Source organism: Betta splendens, chromosome 6 (genome assembly GCF_900634795.4).
Source record: "Betta splendens chromosome 6, fBetSpl5.4, whole genome shotgun sequence".
NCBI lineage: Eukaryota > Metazoa > Chordata > Actinopteri > Anabantiformes > Osphronemidae > Betta > Betta splendens.
Window position 1 is genome coordinate 8,638,379 of NC_040886.2, and position 19,151 is coordinate 8,657,529.

General features: G+C 42.2%; 1 long non-coding RNA gene across 1 annotated transcript in view; it reads right to left on the reverse strand.

The window, feature by feature from the left end:
* The window catches only part of LOC114857053 (uncharacterized), a 60,973-nt gene that overhangs the window by 13,660 nt on the left and 28,162 nt on the right, over positions 1-19,151 (reverse strand). The window contains exons 4-5 of the long non-coding RNA XR_003786163.3: positions 8,810-8,964; positions 3,005-3,062 (exon numbers count right to left, since the gene is read on the reverse strand). This is a non-coding gene — a long non-coding RNA (uncharacterized LOC114857053). The remainder of the gene's footprint in view (positions 1-3,004; positions 3,063-8,809; positions 8,965-19,151) is intronic.

Sequence of the window (19,151 nt, forward strand, 5' to 3'; positions counted from 1 at the left end):
CTTTTATTTGCTTTTTTCACCTTTAAATAAAACACATTTTACACACCCAAATGCTATTTCTGCATTAAGCAGGTTATGCTCTGTATGTCTCTCTCTCTCTCTCTCTCTCTCTCTCTCTCTCTCTCCTTCTATTTCTATCTCTCTCTATCTAGCTCCCACGTCAAGATTACATACAGTAAACACACACACACACACACACACACACACACACACACACACACACACACACACACACACACACACACACACACACACACACACACACACACACACTCGTAATTAAATCTCTCATAAACAATAAAAGTGCAAAGTGATTCCAGCTTCGCCTCCCTGAGATACATACGTAGTGTGTGTGTGTCTTTTTTTTTACCTCAGAACAGACAGGCTCATATATCTTCATAGAGGAGTTTTGCATTTGCTTAGAGGAAAATGAGGTCAGTGACATGTGGTGAGATGTGGTAAGGAATATGCTGACCACCAAATTGGCTGCTCTGTAAGACTGCAGTTTCAATATCTACTTGTGGCACATTAAGGCCTCATCGGCAGTTAGCGGGTACTGCAGCAATGTGAGTCATCACAATGAACCTCAGATGTTAAAACAAGAAAAAACATGAGGTGAAGATCACAAATTGTGATATTAATTAGCTGTAAAAAATAGATTTTTGCAGCCCATAGATGCATGAAATAGAATCTACTGTACAAAAAACAGTTTGAGAGAATTAGGAAAATCATTGACTGCGTTCTTGGCAGGATAGGGTCAGTGTATAATTGCAGAAACCAAAGTGGTTGTGTCGTGGGCCTGTGGGACCGCAATCATTTAGAAAAAAATCCAAAAATCTTGGAGGTTTTCATTTGATTATACATGCATTATTCTAGTTTAAAAGAAACTGAGATAAAAATATGCAAAACGAGATCTGAAGGGATGAAAAAAAATCTCAAAGATAGAAGTTTTCTTGCCTCTGGGCAGATCACAGTTGTGAGTGTAACTCGGTTTTAGCCCCACTCACTCTTCTCGTGTCATTATTTTCTATAATGCTGCGTGTTTACAACAAAGTTTTACACGTAAAGCGCTAAAACGCACAAACAGGGGAAATCGCAGGATCACAAGAGAAGAAGCTGCTGGTCCAAACCCCTGATATGATTTTTTTGTCACTTCAGGGCAAACTTAAAATCTAAATCTGCAGTTTAATAGAAGCGAGCACATAAGAGGAGCGTGTTCCCCTGTAAGGCGCTAAAAGACCATATTGAGGTCTTGTTGCTGCTGCGTGATTACTAATGCAGAGGGCCTGAAGTCAGACTTTTACTGCTGTTGATTCAGCATTACTGGGTAGAACAGCTTATCAAAGTCTTCCTGCGGGCATCTGAACCTGAGAAGCAAACTCAGGTGTTCTGACGCCAGATATATCGCCAATAGATAAACATTAAGCGTGTGCTCTACATAGTTTCCAACGGTTCCAGCGTACTTTGGATTTGCAGCCAGATTCGCTCCTATGCAGATCTCAAAGTAAACCTTCTCACATGTATTGTGTCATTAAAAGCGGCTGTAAACCCTTTGCTCGTCTCATAGTTACGCTCACGTCTGTGACTGGTTTTTCAGCTGGTGGACTGGATGAAAGACAACACTAACCTCATCTCCATCACGGCCTGTGTGACTCAACTGCGCTCCACCTATAGTTTTGTTTTGTTTTGTTTTATGTTCTGTTTGCACAGAGTAACAACTGAAATAGCTTTTACCACATCCAGGCCAGTGTATTATCATTGCTTTGTTTTACCATAGTGATTGTTTTTTTTTTTTTTTTGGCCTGTCAACAGCTTTGATGCATGGCCCAGAAATGCTGCTTCCTGCCTAACTACTGGCATCATTCATTTTCTAACATCTACTGTATTCAGTTCAATCCATTCTGGGAATTGTTTACTTTAAAATAATAATGGGACATTTAATTCCCTCCATAATTTAACACTTCTGAAACAGAGAGTACAGTGTATTGTGACACTGTGACAATATAGAGCTGCAGAACATACAGTAGATGTTATGTTATGTTGAGATCAAGCAGAAAAATACAGTGTGTTTAGCATTTATGTTCCAAACTATTCATAATTATTTAATAGTCAATTTAAGAATGCAGATGATGACTTTCTGCAACTTGTAAAATTAAATCCATAAGCCTGTGATCTTCTCTGGAACTTGTCAGCCGTCTTTCTCTCCACCCAGTCCTATCACTTTCCACACAAACGCCGTCTCCCAGCATTTTGTTTTCCTGCCGCCCTTTGATCTTATAAGTAACTCAAATTTCCTCCCTGATGCCTTTATTCCGGGACATGAGACAGCGCATAATGAGGCCTGTATGCATACTGAGATGAATCAGACTCTGGATTCAAATGGCTTGATGTCATGTGTTACTCGAACATTTCCAGAATTGTTCAAACTCAGCTCAACATGTGCGGCTTTCATTGTACTTTCGAGTATGCAAATGAAGTAGTTTTCAGGGGGAAGAGGTAATTTAATATGAGCTGCCATGCGGTAAATAAAAAGCTCCTTAGCGTAGGTCAAAGCAATTGAAGTTTCATGATGATCAATTTAACATCTGTTCACGCTACAATAATAACAAAACTAAATTAATTGGGGGGCTCTGGCGACTTCCTGCTTTTAGTTACTTGGCAATTAAATTATGAGTGTTGTGGTTAGTTAGTAACTTGCAGCAACCACTGACTGTACAATTTGATGAATGCTACTTGGTGAGCATCTGCTGTGCTCTGCGCAGACTCCTGTGTACTATACACTACTGTGATGCGACATAGCTGTGTTTTTTTGTGTGCTACTCCTCAATAAAAACCATACAGGATATGAAAAACAATGGCACTTTAGGGTATAAGAGTTTAAGCCATTAGTCTTGGTAACAAAAAACACACTAAATATTCATTTATTAAACCTTTTGCACATACTGCAGGGAGGTAAAGAAAAGCCACTGAAGAAGAGAAAGGGTTTTAAAATGTATTTAAGTACCTCCCCTTGATCCCACGAGAGCTGTTTCCTCGGTGCTGCTGTTGTGGCACAGTGTGACCTGGGCAAGACATAAAAGAAATAAAACGTTATGGATGAGCTAGACGATGTAGAAATCTGATGTTTGCAGGGGCATTGTCTCCATGTTTGTCTTAGTTAAAACACCAGGTTTCAGCCCAGGTGGCCTGCGGTGACCAACTTTAATCTTTTGTGTGTCTGTCCAGAATGACTAATTTGATGTTGGGCTTGTCACCGTAGCTGCAACAACAGCATAATGCTGAGGCTCCCCCTGAAAAGAAAGAAGTCAATGATGGATGGTGCTGATACGGGTAAAACATCTTTACATCCAGCAGTCGTCACTGCATCGTTTTCTTCTCAGCGGAATGCAGTATCTCAGTCTATGAAGCACGGACTTCTTGTAACGGGGAGTCTGGCTCGCTGGTACAGCTTTTAGAGTCCACTAGTCAAGTCTTGACCGAAGCGCCGGAATGATAAAGTGCCCTGACAGCCACTGAATAGGGTAGGATACACACCATCTTGCTGTATGCTGGAGTGCAATCTTCATTGCCAGAGCTGGGTGAATGAGCAATAAAAAAAAGGAACCGCCGCGGAAAGGAAAGTGGCGTCTCAGCATCCGGGATGTGCTCAACCATGTCTTCTCACATGCAACAAATTATAAAGTCATGACAAAGACGCGTGTCATCGCTCTTTCTCCGATGACATCGCTTTATAAACTAGACAATTACGCCACCCTGTTTTTTTTCACAACAGTCCCTGCAAGAGAGGGATTGTAAGGGTGCGTGTGTGTCTGTGTGTGTGTGTGGGGGGGGGGGGGGGGGGGGGTCTAGAAGGTGGCTGACTCAGAAAGCTTTGCTGCGACATCAGGGAGCGCCGTAGAATGGATGGCCTTGAAAGAGCCGAGTTAACAGAAAACAGCCAGGGAGATGCATCACGGGGCCAGAGCTGGAGGACGCGCCTGTGCCGCGTCGTATCAGGGGGCCCGGATCATGATTGGCTTTGCTTGTTTTGTCATTTGTTAACTTCACTCCTCGACCCCCCCTTTCTTAAGAAAAACAGTCAGCCTCAAAGCAGCGTGGATAATCTTGACAAGAACCTTTCAGAGGCATCTGTTAACACGGAGCGCGCTGCTTTGTAATTTAATGTGACTGCTGTTGTTAGTGCGGTGACTTCAGCAGCCCCCACACTGCAGATACAGGAATGGGGACACACTTCAGCTCCGCCACTCGCCTCAGCTATACTGCTGTATGAAAGTTGTTGCTTCCTCAGCTTTGTCGCTGTTTAACATAGAAGCTTGTAAGAATGGAAAACATCTGTTCAAATGACTAGCAAAAACTACATGGAGAATCAATCGTGGTCTATAGATCATTAGCTGCAGGGTACATACCCCCATTCTCTATCAGTTACTGTATGCCTCTATGCATGTCATTAGCTTTGTTTCTTCCTACAGGTCTCATCAGGTCTCATCGGCTTCAGGTTTGTTGTTTTTAGTCTGCGGTTTCTGGCTTCTCACGTGGGATGTGTTAAGTCTACTATAAATTTTAGTTCATAAAGTGCATTGGGATGAAACATTTTGGTGAATTTGAGCTATATAAATAAAGTGAACTGTACATTTCCTGTAACCTGCTAATCTATAATGCATAAAATTTGGATGATTGGTATCAATTGCTGTAAATATGCCCCATGTCTTTACTGAAATCAAATAACAGAAACCTACAGTATTACCTGCAGAACTTCATCTGGGCAAAAACACAAAAAAAGTAAAAGTGTTTTAATAAAAAAATGAATTATTATTACACAGTAGTAAAAGTAAGCCTCAGTGAACCATATCTGCATAAAAAACTGTTAAAGTCTCTCGCTTAACTCATTTTTATTGGGCAGATTATTCTCCAGAGCTATAGACACAGGAATAACAATAACTTCAAAATTCTCTCGCGCAGGCACGTCCACGAGGCCCAAAGAGCAGCGCTGCAGAGAAGCGAAATGAGTGACGGTACTCATGTGGACAGGGGAAAGGGGAAATGAAGGGGAACGGGACACTCACTTGGGAGCAGTATATTGAGCTGGCCCTCAAGGTGCATCACAGATCAACCCTTCCCCGACCCAAGAGGCTAATCACAATTTTAAAGCATCCCCGTGTCCTATCTTGGCATGACCCTGAGGGCAGACTCCAAGGCATCCCCTTGGGAAAAGTGCCCTCGGTGGATGGACGCTGTGTTTCTATTAACGTGCTGGACGCCGGCCTCCGTGTACATGGGTACTATAGTTAGCGGGAGCAAGGCTGAGTTCAGCACAAAGCTCTGTCCTCTGTGACTACACTAGCGATGATTATTGTCTCCCTTTACTGTTTAAAGAAAAGCATGTTCCCCCTCCTCTTGAAGGTTAATACCGTGGGTCATTTTATTCCCACAGGAGGAAATTAAACACATAGTAAGCCTGGAAATATCTGCGCGTGGCTCCATTACTTATATCCCAAAATATATCTTTCTATTTCACTACATCCTGTCCCTGCTTTCATCCCAGTAAGCAGTCCACGAGTCAAACACAAAGACAGCATTTACTAAGCAAATGGGTCCCTATGCAGTAGCTGTTTTTTTTTTTTTTTGCCACCATCCTCTCCATCCCCCCTTTTTATTTTTCTCATTCAACCAATTGCCTCACTCTGTGTGAGTGCATAAGAGCATTCTCTTTTTTTTCTTCCCCAAGGGATAAAAGTCACCTTCCCCCAAATCTCATTGAACAAAGAGTCAGAGAGAAAATAAAAGCCAAACTCTATATTCTGCCTGCACACTAAGTTCAAGCTTAGAGAGAACAGGGTTAGTGATTTTTACTTCTCTCTCTGTCAGCAGGAAGAGAGAGAGAGAGAAATAACGAAAGAGCCATATGTGTGAACCTTGAAAAACACTATATTTTGCCTGTAATTTAAAAAAAAGTCCATGTATTCAGTTGGAAGCACTTGACCCATCACGTTTTAGATTGCATCTCCTTCAGTGGTTCACTCCACTTCACTGCCTGTACATAATTCACTCACTCACACTCTCTGTCTCTTCCTCTTGAGCATTGTGTCTCATCCAAGATGAAGGAGCAGACCAAGTAATTCAGGTCATTCTAAATCATTGATGGGACACGAGAAACATGCAAAATTTAAATCAGGATGGGAAGCAATAATAAGCTCAGACTCATTATCGCTGATGGGCTTTGATTGACAGGTATTTATATCTCAGGGGCTGGGCTAAAAGTACATCCACCCATTCTGGCAGAGCTCTTGTTGTAAAACTAAGGGTTCTTAACTCAATCTATATATTATTTTTAAGCAGCAAAGTGACTTTTACCGTTCCTATTTATTTTTCTTAATCACATTATGTTAATGGAAACAAAAAAACATTACATTAGAACAAGGGAGACATGTCAGACATGCCAACAGGCTCTGTTCCTACTGAACCGAGAATGTGTGACGCTGATATTTCACTGTGTTTCAAAAGACGTTGGGAGAAATCATTGGCCTGACCGCTGTTACCATGGAAACTCGTGTCTCTGGTGTTAACTGACAATTGGGACAATTTGAAGGCTGACTCACCTCTAAAATAGATGTATATCTACTCATTTGGTCAAGCAGGCAGGGGAATTGCACCTGACACATGTGCATCTATATAATCTATTACAGTTGGACTCAGTTCTGATGCATGACTAAGCTCGAGAAGTTATTTTTAATTCGCTCAGATTATGAAGAACTGAATTTATGCAAATACAGTACAGCTGGAAAATTGGGCCAGCAAAGATTTTTTTTTTTTTTTTATCAAAACAGTCTAATTCTATACATTGAATAATGAAGAGTATTGGATTTTATATCTGTATCATAAATGTTACGTTGGACTCAGATGTTTGTGCTGTATTAAGTATTAATGCAGTTATGGCTGGAGGGATGTTTAACTTCTTCATATGCTGCGTGAGAACCAAAGGTACTGTATAATGATCAAGTCTGTGGTGAAAAATTGGCCATGATAGAAAAACCTTAACTTGGACAATAACAAAACTAAATATAAAAGATAAATGTGTAATAAATTAAAAAGAGCAAACTCTGATTTTTGGTTTTCACAGACACATGGAGCCATTGTATGAAACATTCTTCCACCTCCTCAGTATTTGAACAGTTAGTCAGATAAAATAAGAAAAGCTAATCATTTAGAAGTTCCTGCCTGGTGAAGTTAAGTCTACATCTGTCTTTGTGTGATGTTTGTTATGATGCACCAGCCAAGAGAATCTAATTTGCTCCCGTGCTGTGTGTGTGTTTGCTGTCCTTTCTCATTTCATTCACTATTCGGTTGTCTTCTCCAGGTCTCCACCTACTCTCCACGTGATCCTAAAATGAATCATTACTGACCCATTCTCCTGTCCGCTCATTTGTGCAGAAAATCTGCTCGTCATCTTGTGCTTAGCGGCGACTCTGATCGCAAACAATGCACACGCAATGTGTTTAAAGTTCTACATTTTCCCCATAATGAGCTGATCCTAAGAGCAATGTTGTCCAGCTAACGAGCTGGCGAATGCAATATGCCGACGCCGCGGAGACGGGATATAATTGATGGAGAAGGACTCTGAATGTGAGGGGCTGTGAGAGCGAACTGGTGAAGAAATGAAGTTACAGTTCATCAAGAAAAGGTATGGACAGTACAATGGTTGTCAATAGAAAGTTTTTCTATGTGTCATGGTTGTTGCTTGACCAATACAGTGTAAATAAAAGTCACGACTTGTTAATCCCACGTTTTACATTTTAGTTAATGAACACTCTCCCAGCTTGTCAGTGAAGGTCATGTCAGTTTCACTGAGACCTACTTCAGCGTCCACTTGCCGGATCCACCCTTAACTGTAAAGTATCACTGACATTTGCCTGCATCTCTCGGTCGACACTGAGTTGCGGCAGTTGTTTTCTTCCCACCCTAAGGAAAGCTGCTCTGTAAAGCCCCAAGCACAAGTGCAAGCCTAGAGTTTGTAAGAGGATGGAGAGAGAGGAGGATTTACTGTGAGATACGCCTCGTTTCTCTCATCTCTGTGTCTCTTTGTCTTTCTTCCTCTGCTGCCTGCGTGACCTTAATGACCCCCTTATATATATAAATATAAATTTAGGTTTAAGTTTTCTTTTTAATGCCCCCCTATATCTGCACACTGTGTATCCCTCCCCCACCACCACCCTGATTCACTGAACCCGTTCCAGTATTTCAGCCGGTTTGATGGGTTAATTCATCTCCCTCTTCCTTTTATTCTTAGTCTTATCTGGTCACCCAGGTGCTTTAAGATACCGTGTGGCCCACTGTGCCACTGTGCAGTGGGCCAGTTGTAATGGTGGTCCGTGCCGCGTGCTCACTCACCCTGCTGTGTAACAGATGCTGAGACAGGCTGCTTATTATAGAGCGGGAGATGGTTAGAGACCTCGGTCCCCGGGGTGAATGTCTACGGTGCAAGTGGCTGAAGTCTATGATTAACACACCTCGTGCCTCTGCACATGTCTATTTAGGCACATGTCAACACACCGCATACACAGTTCCAGTCATGCATGACAATTAGGCTTACATGCTTAACTTGTAAGAACAGCAGACAAACATAAAGCTGACAGGGATACCTGCAAGTACAAGTCCGACAATCACTGTAGGTCAAAAAGGGCCCTTGGGGTTCGAAATATGCTTTGTTTGTGGTGCCATTAAACTACATGTGACGACCACCACATGCGCCAGTGAGGAGAAACCAAATCGAGTAAGCCCATATGACAAACGTTATTCAGCTGAAAGGACTTACAGTATGTTGGAGACCTGATAAAATTCATGCCTGGATGTGCCCTCGAGGGCTGCGATTGGCTAATGCCATGTGGGAGTGTGTATCCATGTCAACAGGTTCCTGGTTATGGTTGATAGGGAGGCCTGGCAGCTAATCTTCCTATTCCATGCAACGCACTAAAAGGGAAAAAAAACAGATATCATATTAGGGTCATGCGCTTTGTCAGTGAGTCTTGTTTCATTTCTTTCTGGATGTCTTTGAATAAATCATTTTATGATGTCGGCCTGTTTGGAATGGATGAAAGGAAATAAACATAATAAAATAAGAGTTGTTTTTCCGGCGTGTCATTACTAAAATAAGCTGTGTTAGCGTTACAATGGATTTTTCCTGCTATTTATTTGTTGTTTTTTTGTTCTATGTCACAAGCCGTCCTTCTGGAGTGTACAGTACTCGCTCTGCTGTGAGAATGTCTCAGCGAGAAGGAACACGAGAGGAAGTTTGCGGTGAGATGATATGTGCGTGTTTGGTTTTATAACCCATGCAAGGTCAAAGAAGTGTCTATCCAAGAACTCGCCCACCTCCGCTGCCTCATTTCCTGACCCCTCACCCGGCGCTTGAAAAGAGAGCTTTACTCGTATAAAAGCTCCAGCTCGGAGCAGCAACCCTGTTTATTCCTCCTCTTTCTCTCTCCCCCTCTCTTCCTCGCCCTGCTTCCCCTGATACCAAGACCCATGAAATCTACACAGCTTTCAAATTAAATGTGAATGAATCCTTAGGATTGCATGGCCTGATGGCTGAAATCCCATAGACTTTGGAACCAACAGTATATCTCAGGATGTAAGCCGGGAAATATCCGCCACTTTTGCACTTCATACAACCTCTTCACAGAATCTGATCCGTTCCTGAGGCTTAAAGAAGGTGGCAGTAGGCCTCTCGGTCTCTGCAGACCTAATATAAATGTAATATGATGGGAAAGTGTGCACTTTCTATCAGCGCGGCTAAAAGAGTGAATGAAAAACAGTCAATGCACTTCAAAAAGCACAAAAAAGACAAATTAGTTAAGGGCGAACCTGTTTAGGGGAGTGAAATGTGTGTTCGTGTGAATGACTGTACAGTGAAGTAGTGGCGTATTCGGCTGTGGAGGGTTTGGGTTTTTATCATCTGTACTATTTCACTCAGAATTCAGTGAAGCCGACAGTGTTTCCTGCTGAAAGCTGCATTCATTGTGTGTTACTGTCAGCGTTTTACCATTCAAGACTATGCAGGCGAATGTTTGGCATTCACAGGAACTTATTTAATCCAGGTGGTATGTTTCCATTCATTTCATTTAGTACATACTGTCAGCAACACACGCATTTACAGCAGTTTTCTTCAGTGTTCCTCATTTCGATATTGTCCAAACCTGGTTTCCAGTGGAACATGCTCTCTGCTCTGTCCTTGAGCAGATTCCACTTGTACTGTATGTGTAAGAGTTATTGGCCAGTAAACTCAGTTTTGTTTTGTGTTGAAACTAACCAGTTTGAGTGATACTAGACGTTGGCTTTAACTTCATTCCCGCTGGACCTTTTCCGTATATCAGTCACGCTCCGCTCCTGTACTGTGTGACTTTTACAAGTCCTGGCCTTGTTTTGGTCCTTGTATGCACTGTACGGGATGTGTTTCAACCCCAGCCCCTGCACCGTTCAGTCAATATGTAGTCTCTTTACTATCTACCGTACATACAGTATTAGAGGACTCGCTCCTGAATTGACTGGAGGTCACGGGGGGATTAGGCACAAGCTCTTGTTTGGGAATCGTTAGCCAATTAATGTAATCATTCCCATGCCTGGGAAACACAACAGCGCCACATTGATTTTCTTCGGTTTGATGTTTTCTATCTCTTCCTCCAGCCTTCTCTTCCTGTCCTTCTGACTTACACTAACTCCCCTCACCAGCAGATTCATCATTAAGACCGGGGTTTCTTGCTCTCATCGATAGGGTTTCCTGATAGCACCAGCTGGTGGGGCTGCAAAGGGCTTTGGGCCACGGTTCTAATACTACGGCTCATCAGTGAGAAGGTCTCTACTCCCGCTGCCCTCGTTCCCCAGCCCTGTAAAATCCTTCCAGATCACCAGGGTATAGACAGCTGGACAAAAACCTACGGTGAGGTAACACGAGCTGAAGCCCAGCTGACCTTGCTGGTCCTGAAGGCAGATTTTCTGTCTTGTTTCTGTTGGAGTTTGCAGTGAACACACACGTACAGTATATTCGACATCAAACGCATTGCCTAACGCACACACAGGCATCTATACTGTAGAAATAAATACACAGACACGACAAATCACCGACATGCTCATGCACACACACTGGCTGCCAGGCTTTTGTCCTTGTCTGCTTTTTCTAAGTGCTATCAGCAGAGCATCCAGCTGTCTGAGGACACACACGCATACACCTACCCCGAGCCTCTCGTCTCTCGCTCACTGGAACCGCCGGACAAATATGTCAGCTTTCCAGCCATAAAAAAACAAATATTCGATCACAGATGTTCTGAAAGCGCCCAGTACTTTCCACACATACTCTCCACAGGCTGATTCACACAGATCAATATCAACAGGTCCTCCATTTTCCAACAGTCATATTAGGTTCGTGCCCGGTTCAGCTTTGTTTGGAGGTAGGAGGGAGTGCAAAGACCACTTTTTAGCAATAGCCACAAACACACATGCCTGTTTAAAAAAAGAAACACACAGCAGGCTCCCATGTCAAAGTGTTTTGTTGACTCGCTCATCCACGTCGACCTTCTCCCTCTACGGACATTTGTTTGGGGATCCCAAGGTGTTGTGTGCCAGAGGAGCCATACAAGCCTGTTTTTATCCTGAGCAGGAAGGGCTTTAAAATAAAAGCCCTGAAAATATGGATTTTCATTTTGTGTCTGAATAGCTGTATTTTAGTATAATCTGTATGACACCTGCATTTAGGCAGCCAGAGAAATATTTGTTGTTTTTTTTGTTTGTTTGCTTGAGACTGGTTCACATTTTGACCAGGGTGAGTGTGAATGATTATCTGTCTCAGTATGTCTCTCTACATGTCAGCCCTGTCACAGAGTCCAGGGTGTAACCTGCCTTTGGCACTATGACAGCTGGAATCGGAATCTTTAGTAACCCCACTACAAATAGGATGTGGTTCAGGTAACGGATGAATGACACCAAATCTGATTAAATATGAGAAAATAACACCGCTAACTGAAATTGTATTTCCATATTCACACTTGGCTCGCAGAACCAGGCACCAGACATAATGACTGCAGTAGGAACCTTACATATGTATACCATTACATGTCTAATAATAAAAAGTCATAAAAAATCTTAACAAAGAAAAAATGATTATGACCTGAAGTTGCTGTCAAGTCCATATTGTGAGCTCATTAGTTTAATTACTGTAGTTTAATCTAACATTTAACCTGTTTTCAACACAGATTCTGGCTCAGACTCCACCTGTGCACTTGTTATTCATTGCAGATCATTACCACCAGCAGCTTTACTCCAGCCAACACCCATCAACACCATTTTAGACCTTGCCACCCACATTCTCTATATAATCAACCCTAAAAACCTTTTTATGGGAAATGCTTTGATGCTGCCAGTGTCATAAATATTTATTCAAGGAGCTATTACATTTCAAGGTATATGTGTAGTACATGCAAAATAAATGAGGAGTTTGGATTATGTATATGTTCAAATGGAGCATCTCGTAATGCCACAGTGGGATTGTGCCTTTGTTGTGCGGCAGCAGAGAAGCACAGGAGGAGCAGTGTTTCAGGAAGAAAACCTGGCTCTGCTGGACTTCTCCAAGGACCACAGTGACCCCTGCTGGACGGGTCAGACGCTTGTGTTGCAGTGAACGTGGGGCTTCTATAACGCAACGGGAAGGATGCTGCGTTGGAGTAATTTAGATGTTTGTTCTCTGAAACTGAGTTATCTTAGCAAGGGTCAGCGAGGGTCAAAAATACAGCATGGGTTTCCAACAGACGGCTCATAACGCGCTCTGTTGAATGCGGTAATGTAATTAATACATCCCCTGCTGACATTTGGTGTGTCTATTATGTGCGAGAGAGGAAAGGAGAGGAAGAGCGTTCTTCTTCACAGTGTGTTTAGTAAAGCAAAACAAGGGAGGGGCGGCATGTAGAACAGATACGAGGCAAACATCAGCCTAATTAGTTCTCGCGGCTCGTGTTTTTGTTCAACCGTGCCCTCGCATCATACTGTACAGCCCGCAGAAGTAAAAGTCTCATATCCAAGCTGCCAAACACTACAGCACTGGACAGAAAGTAAAACATAATACGCTGACACTGTACAGTATATTAACTACAGGAAGTGGTTGACACACGGAAAGTGAGCAGCACGTTGTATTACTAAATTCGCCCACTACTCCCTTAACGTCGTTCAAGTGACTGGCAGGGCCTTAAAAATTGACAGGAAAGATCAGCTTGATCACATGCGATGCGACCTGTCGCTAAATGTGTAATTGTGGCATCTATCAGGACAAGAAGGAAGACGAAACTGTCAGTGGATGTCTCCCTCATGGGAGGCCTAATGGATTTACAGTAGCGCCTGGCACATCTTGGAGACCCTACATCATGTTTTGTCAAATATGTATTTTACTCATTTATTTTGAAAGTGGAAGCTCAGGCTTGCCGCTCAAGCATGAAATGAGTCGAATCTGTTTTCCTTTTGGCGCCGTTCAGATTTCTCCAAATTGTTCTAAGGCTTCTGTTTACTCTTTTATGTTTCGCTGTGTTTTAATTTGGAATTTCACTGGAATGGAGCAGTAGCAGGGGAGTCTTTATCGCCCGGCATTACATTATCATGAACACCAGAGCTAATGGTGAAGCATGTCGTCCGCCATCAGCCAGTTTGTGCACTGATCCCAGCAAACAGGTACGCGTGTACACAATCAACTCCAGTTTAGCCAGCTACTCTCCAAGAGGAGGTGTCAGCTGAGCAGGTTTACCAGCTGGAATCAAATTAACATTCAGATCGGCCGACTCATTACGCTCATTTTTATATGGCTTCAGATGAGGATCAATTATTGGGGCAGGACATCTGCCTGTAACAATGCTAACCTGCTTATGGCCTCACTTTGAGTGGTGGGTTCTATAAAAACAATGTAAATGAGCACGCAGGAGATGCAATGCACCATTTGTTATTGACAACGCTGTTCTCTCTGTGGGGCGTGCAAAAGGTTATGTAAATAGTAGGTGTTAGCATCACGTACCATTACTAAAAAACACACTTGCAAACGACCCAGAGCTGCCCATTAATTGGGTTGCGTGTTGGTGCGGTATCAGATAATGTTGCAGAATAATCCCTTTCTGAACATCTAAGGACGTAACAACGTGCAGTGAGAGAAGAGCGCGCTGGATGACAGGAACCAAAATCAACCAGCGCCTCCGCGTGACCCGCGTTGTGGGGTGACCCCGCGGTGCCCCGCTCCCTTTGTGCCCCCTGCTGAGGAACAGAACAAGCTGAAGTGCAGACTGTTGTCTTTGAGCGGCGACGCGTTTGTTGTGTGGACCGTTTGTTTTCTCCCAAAATGGCTGCACTAATGAACCCTGGGAAGCTGAGCGTCATTTAAAAAACTAACCATCTCCACTTCCTGTGCTCTTGAGCGGCACTTCAATTATGTCTGGGTATGGTGCGGGTGCCATTATTCAGAATGATCTAAATTTAAATCTACAACATCTCCATGTGGCACTTCTGCCTGAAAAGAGGTCAGACATGCTGAAATCTTAAATTTCATTAGTACTGACACTTTTTTTTTCCAATACAAACCACCCAGGGAAGCTAGTTATCACCAACTTTACTGAGAGAGCGTGTCAGATGTTTCAACTTTCATGAGCTCCTCACTTTTAGTCATTAGAACAGAAAACTATCTGAATAAAGAGATACTGTAGCTGACATTTGAAGTGGCATCCAAGCTAACATTTTCTTTGCTGTCAGCCGCTGTACAGTATATGACTTATCACTGCACAGAGTTTAAAAGTCTCACTTAAGGGCTATATGTCATTTTGCTGTGATTGAATGCTCAAGTTATTCCTCTAGTCACCGGGGAGTGTGTGATTTGTCTGGTCTTCTGCTGTCTTACTCTTCTTGTGAAGGGGGGAAAAAAAGCATTCTTTTCCACAGGGGTCTGATGGATTGCGCTCGCCTTCAACTTGCTAGCATTATTTATCTTTTTTTTGTCCTGCATTCTACATTTTCATCAAACAGTTCTCCCCCATAATTTGCTACCGTGTATCCCTCAATCAACAGAGCATGGCTTAATGAGACCCTTACAGTGAGGACAGATGTAATTCACACGCTCGGACTGTATTTATTGGACAGCCGTGTCTCCTCACATCATAACTAGGAGTGATGAGATGCTCGCTCATCCGTCTTTATAGAAAAAACAATATTGCTGCAGCATTAAATATCTTTTTTTTTTGCATCCTATCAGAATGTACCAGCTGCTGAATAGCATGGCTGGTGAGGTGCACTGAAATTTAATAAGCACCCACAATGCTCAGGCAGGGAATGTGTACTGTGTATATTTTGTTAAGCTAAATATTATACTATAGTATTCTCATAATATCCTAGGACATTGGTAGAATTAGCTTATTTTAGTTTTAGAATGTTTTTGTAACCTTGTGAGGAAACACACAGTATATGCCATATTCAACATGTTGTCACTTCCATGTCAGAATATTCAGTTGGATCTGAACAAAGTCAGGTTGTTGTTGGAGCCATTCATTTGGCACGGCGCTCATTCCTGCAGTCATTTACACAGCCGATTATTGCCCCTGTCTATTCATGATAAAATACTGCAATAAAATGAAATGGGATAAAATGAATTAAAGCCTCAAGTATTTCTTCCTGGTGCTCATGAGTGAGGTTGGTACATTACCATGTTTATATGACAGCCGTCCTGTGGTAAACCCTGGTAAATGGAAACGGAGGCAGCCAGCATATAAAACCCCGCTGGCCTCCTCACACCCCACTATTTATGGCGAAAAAAACAACCGTCTTTACAACTCAGTGCTCAAAAGGGATTGGAGACTTTAGAGAGGAGCACCGTCGTGCCCTGTCTTTACTGGACACTCTGCCCTGTTCATTTAGAGGAATTAACTATATAATAAAATGGACCAGAAGTCATTTGGTTAGGATGTATTGAGAATTGAAGTCATTATGAACCTTTCACATTAGTTCAGATGCCGTGGCAGTGCCAGGAGACACACTGTTGTTCTGTGGGTATGTGAACCAGTTGTTTGATCATGTATTCAATGGATACAGGCCAATATTCCTTTGGTTTAAAAGGTTACACGTGTCTCATTTGTGCATCTGGCGACAAATGATTGTTCTGAAATACCCAATACTGCAGGCGTATTTCTTCCACATCAGTTATTCTCTCCGCTGCGCTATATGTGCCAAGTTGGCTTTTGTTTAAAACAGAAGGAATAATGTGGTCAGGCCTCAAAGCAGCTTTTGCCCCTGGGTGAAGAGAGGGCAACATAAGATTGTTCTTGTTATATTTGTTTTCTGTGTCTTGGGGGGCGGTATCAATCAGGAGTGAAGGGGACAAAATGTAATAATAATAATAGTATAATACATACAATACCATTTAGGTAAGACAAAAAAACAGCCCCAGTTCAAATAGATAGGTTGAAAGAAAGGTGAGTGAGCACTTATTAGAAAGATGGAGGGAAAATCAAAAGGCTTTGAGTCAAATGAGAGCAACCCAGTGTCTTACACAACAAAACTACAGCCACAGATACGCTTCAGTGGTGGTTGAACCTAACTGGTGCTTGAATAATAAAGTTGTATTTACAATGAAGGCAAATAACAAGTTACAAATATGTTAATACTTCATCAGGAAAGTGTGTTGATTATACATATATAAACTCTATTGGACCCCCATAAAGAAACCATTGTTGTTAACGCCACATTTGTGTAGTCACTAACCCCGGGATTCACAGCTCGGGCTACTGAGCCAAAAATATTCACCTTCAGTTGTCTTTTCTGTAACACAGACTGATCCTGTGGTTCAATATCCAGTTCTGTGATTCCAGCAGTGTTAAATGCTGTTACGTTTGGGTGCAGGCACTCACAGAACAACAGCATGGTGAGGGTGAGAGAAATGTACCATATAAACCAAACGATGTTTTATTACACTGAACAAAACCCAATCTTTCTCTAACTCAGTCAAAAGTGCTTCTCGGCCTGAATCCAGCCTCACACAGGATGTTACCCTGCACTCCCCCCAACCAACCACTTTGCTGCAACTTCCTCTTGTGAATTTGAATGTTGAGCTTCATTATTTAGATCCAGATTCAGATTTTTTAAATTGTTTCAGGATCGTATTGTCATGGTTGTGACTAAACTATGTAAGCTGTGAACTTTTAACTTCTTACCATTTTGCATGTAGGAAACAGTGTCTGCATGTTTAGCTGCATATGCATCATTATGTCTGCTGAATACATCATTTGTTGTACATTTCTGTCACAGTCTGAGCCGTGCTTTGTTGGTTTACGGACTGACTGCAGCAGAAGTGCACAGTGCATGTCAACTGCATTTGGGCTGTTTATTGCCAGTGACGCTGGAGGTTGTGTAGTAGCAGTAGTAGTTGGTGTAGGTATTTACTTCACAATGTGCAACAATCAGATCTGTATGGATTCATTACACTTTGTGGACGCAAGCGCATCCGTCTAACAGTATTGGTGCTTGGAGTTTAGCTTCCATTAAGGGACAGGGTTTGCAGTCAGTGTGTAACTGAACTGTCATCCACGGAACAAAACTGATTGGTTTCACTTCTTTTCTCTTATCGTTTCCAAAGTGAGCCCAAATGGGTTTAGTGTCATGTTTGAGAAAACAGCGGGGGCAGCCACTGAGTACACAAAGTTCCACTTCTTTAAGACTCAAAGGGAAACAGATATAATTAAAGCTGGGGTTGAGGGAGAGAGACCTAATGCAGGGGACACCTACATTGCCCACTCTATAATTAATTTGCTTTCAGGGAAGGACCATCTGCTCTCCCTGTAACAGCAGCTCCTGTAACAGGTTCACCTTACATTCTGAAGGGCCTGTCCTGATATTAATCACTACATCTGGGGTAATGCTTTGTCTAAACTGTCACTAAAGTCACCATAAATCAACATTTGCTTTGCATCTAGTGCATCTGAAATGATAATCACTTCCTACAGTCTTGCAAGGCCAGTGGGACCGCTTCAGTACGTGCTCACACGTCCAGGGCAGTTTCTACGCTCCACAGAGGATGCAACAACAAATGGATCTCTCAGTGGATGCCCCGACGTGTTTTCCCTCTCTTGTTACCTTCATTCACAAAGAGGTGAAAATCAAAGGAAAACTGTAAAACAGAGAATAAAAGGAAAAGACGAGGCCATTTGGCAGCTGCACTAGAGGATTATATTGTATTTATTTCAAAGACGGAGTGGAAGTGTAATCCAGTTAACATTTGGGTGTCTCCGCCCTCGGGGAACAGGAGGCCTTCACAACTACAGTGTTTAAGCAGTCATCATGGCCTCACAGAGCAATGTTCAGTCTCATTACCACTTAACGGCCTTATTAAAGTCCAGCTCCAAACCGCTTACATGACATCAAACGTGTTCCATTAAATTCTGACATCTTGTACTGTACAAAGTTGTACGAGCTATTAAAAAGCAATGGTGAGGAAAGTGCAAGACAAAAGTGGGTGAAACCTATTGGACGTGTTTCCTTTTTTTTCCATTTGCTAAAGCTTAATTTAGAAAATTAGAGCGGCTCATGGTGATTGTGAAAAGCTTACCATTGAATACTTCCCTTGAGGACGAGTCTTATGGTAAGTGTGCTTCCCACATGATCATTAACCATAAATATCAAAGTCTCTTGACCCAATCATTTCTGGTGTGTCAGAGCTAATGCAGCTTAATTAAAATCCTCTTAAGGGCCACTACGGGTGACCTCTGGAATATTGTGCCTGAATCATCACAGGCAAACTTCTCTCATTTATAGCCTGCATTAGGTTCTCATACTTATAGAACAGACATTTTAATTTGTTTTCTAAATTGTCATCTCTCTCTATTTATGCTCGAGTTAGTAACTTACTGGTATGTAATTATAATTATATTTTACTCCACGTTTATTATATTTGTGTGTACGATGGTAAAACGTCCCATGATAAACTCAAACGCTGCATTTTGGCCAAGTTCTCTTTCACCTGGTGAAATACAAATAAAGCTAAATATACATTATTATTCTAATGTAAATAATATAAACTTAAGCAATTAAACACAATAAAAAATACACGAGACACATATGAAATTAGTGTTTTATTTTTTAGACAGAGGTTACAGTTA